Genomic DNA, 3,475 nt, shown 5'->3' on the forward strand with positions numbered 1-3,475 from the left:
GATTCCACTTCCAGGTCACACAGTTATGTGACCTACAACATGAGAAAAATATAAAACTATATAAACTAAAATAATAGGTTGCTAAATATGGTGGCTGATAGGTGCAAATGTGCAGCAAATGATTAAACACAGCAAAATGTACGGCAAACACACAAATGATGTATGCTCCAAAGCACACAAACACAAAAAACGAATGCAAAGAAAAAAACGTTGCATGTACCAAAGTACGTAAGTAAGAAATGCTGAAAACTCACTTCACAAAAGGGAAGTACATCAGATCACAAGGTTGGATTTTCACACTCCACAAATTCACCGGTGTCTTCCTGCCATTAGACCTGGTGCTGGCAGTGAAATGTTGCTCAGCCCACCTCTGTGTGCTCCCTCCTGCTGGTTCACTTAGGAACCATCAACAAATTACAGAACCAATGATACTTGAAAAACAAAAAATAAATAACCATGTCATGTGAACTTCTGACCAAGAGTTGATGGTGAATTGTTTTACTAGACTGGACAAATAATAAACACCTAAGTGTATCAGATTTTAAAGCATTTGATATGTTTTATTTATATTGTTTATGAAAAATGTATGTTTTTTTGTTATGGATGGATGGACGGACAGATGGTTGGTATGTTTTTTTTTTAATCAATAGCTTCCATGTTTTTGGACCAGGTGATGAAAATTTAATGGTGAATTATTTCATTAAGTATCACAAACACGGAAGTGTCAAAGGCGAGTAACCCAGCAGTGAAGAAAACTCAGAAGACCAGGTACAAGGTAAGTGTTTTTATTCACAGCGTGAATGGAAAAGTGGGCCGTGTCTGAAAGAGAGGAAGGATCAGTAAGTGACAGGTTTGTCGGAGAGGTTCACTTGCAGGAGTAAAATGATGTGGGCAATAGTCTTACGGGTGGTGGAGGTAGTCTTGGGTTCGGAGGTGAGGTCCTGGATTCCTGTAGTGAGTATTTACAGGTAGGTGAGATACATGGAGGTGAGTCTTTGCAGGTGGATGGTGCTCAGGTAAGTAACTCCCAGATTGGTCAGAGGCGGACTGGTTACAGCTAGGATCTTGGGCAGGTAAGCAGCTCTTGGGTACTTCACAGGCAGGAGTCTCCAAACAGATCGAATCAATGGTTCGCAGGAATCAGGAACTCTGGACTGGCACAGGAACAAAGACAGGTTAGAATAACTCAGGTAAATGAAGCTTGTAGGAGGCTGAGACTGATTACCAATGGTAAACAATCCTCCAGCGTTGATCTGTTCCTCCATACTGTCTTAAGTACCCGAGAGAAGATGAACTTGATCTGCTGCAGCTGTGGCTAATTAGTCTGCAAACCAATCAGGAAAAACAGGAGGAGCAACCACAGGAGGTCAAATGGCAAATTGCCACATAAGTGGTTGTATCCTATCATGTTTTTGCTTCTGTCTATTGTCTGTGATTGCAGCATTTTTCTTTTGCAACATTTTACTATTGTATTTGGTTTTTTTTGTGTTTGTGTGTTTTTGAGTTTTCAGAGCCTTTTGCTGTTTGCAGAGCATTTGCACCTGTCAGCAACTATAACCTTCACCTGAGTGTCCAAGACTTAGGGCCACAGGTCTAATGATGCAATTACAAAATGGATCACTGACCTTTGGCCTAAGGTGGCCTGGTACCAAGTACACTTATAGACCACCATATGCTCAAACATGGTGTTCAATATGGACAGCCCATGCTGAGCACAGAAGTCTAAAACACAACACCGCTCAAGTTCAGATCAAGGAGACCATTCCTCCCAATCACCCCCTTCCAGAGAACTTTGTCATTGCCCACATGGGCATTGAAGTCACCCTGGAGAACAATGGACTCTCCAGAAGGCACCCCTTTCATGACAGCATCCAACAACTTCAAGAAGACCAGGTAACCTGAACTCCTGCTCAGTGCATAAGCACAAACAACAGTCAGAACCTTTTCTTCTGTTGCCTGAAGCTGCAGAGAAGCAGCTGTCACTCATGAGGAAAGACCCAACACCAAGGCACTTAGCTGGGGGCTTGTGATCCCCACAAGCCCCCAGCTAATACCGCTCTCCCTGAGTAATTCCAGAGTAGGAGAGACAGTGCATTTCTTTTTCAAGAGTAGGATTCCAGAGCCCAAACTGTGTGTAGAGATGAGCCCCACCATATCTAAACATTTTCTCAACAGGTAACATAATTGCTGTCAATAAGGCAAGAGAGGAATTGTGTAAATTTACCAAGTCACCAATGCACTGTCAAATACCTAATTTTCATTTGTTTTAATCCCAGCTGCATATGTCTGTTCTCACTATTCATGTAGAATCACTATAAACATGTTGCTATAAATTTATAATGTTAAATATTTACATGCTGTTTTTTCATTGTTAATATTGCAATTCTCAGCTAACAACAATCGTTGCATTTTTTACAAATAAAAATTATGTGAAAACTATCAGCACATTATTTTTTTCCATCACTATTATATTATTTGTGGCTTAAGGAGTGTAAAGACCAAGGCTGTGGGAACTCGGGGTGCAGAGAGAGCTGCAGGGACTTTTGCACTGTTGACATCAAGGCGCTCCTTGTATCGCTCATGCCGAGAAGATCCTGATGCCAAGAAATCAGTTAAATGTTTACTTCTTTTTTTATTGTTGTAGAAAGCCAGCCACACTGTGCTGGTGCAATTGATGGCACTCACATCCCACATAAGTACCACCATGATTAGTACACTAGGAAGGGGTGACATTCAAATATTCTGCGGGGGGTTGTGGATGGAAAGTTTTTTTTTTGTGTGTTGGTTATCCAGGCAGTGTGCATGCTGCCAGAGTATAACTTCAGTCATATTTGTGGTAGAAATTACTTAATGTTAAGAGAGTTTTTAATAATGATGGAGAGTTATCCAGTCAGGACAAAGTGACAATTTCAGGTTGTAATATTAGACATTACTTGACTGGAGCTTATCCCACGCACCGATGGCTCATGAAGCCATTATCATATTCTGGCAAACTTTCTCCTGAACAACGAAACCTATACAACCTTTATGTCATGTATTCAAGTTAAGAAAAAAAAAAAGAAAATAGAAGAAAAAAGAAATAATAATAATAATAATAATAATAATAATAATAATAATAATAATAATAATAATAATAATAATAATAATAATAAAAAATACAGGATCATAATAAGATTGTGTTAAAACTGCTGATTAATTTCATCTCAAGTTTTGGACACATTTTTATAGAATTGGATAAAATCTACTTTATGCAATTGGGTGATCTGATATTTGAGTTATTGACAAAATGCCAATGATAAACCTTTGCACAATTTCAGAGTATATTAATTTACATGTGTATGAGATGATGCAAATCAAATTATTTTGACATATTGTGTTACAAATTTGTATAATTTCAAGGAAAAACAGGTTATCAACACTTGAAATTGATAGTTTTACAAGCAACAATTTTATTTTAGATCACGGAAAGTTAGTC

This window comes from Kryptolebias marmoratus, linkage group LG6, assembly GCF_001649575.2.
Source record: "Kryptolebias marmoratus isolate JLee-2015 linkage group LG6, ASM164957v2, whole genome shotgun sequence".
Taxonomy (NCBI): domain Eukaryota; kingdom Metazoa; phylum Chordata; class Actinopteri; order Cyprinodontiformes; family Rivulidae; genus Kryptolebias; species Kryptolebias marmoratus.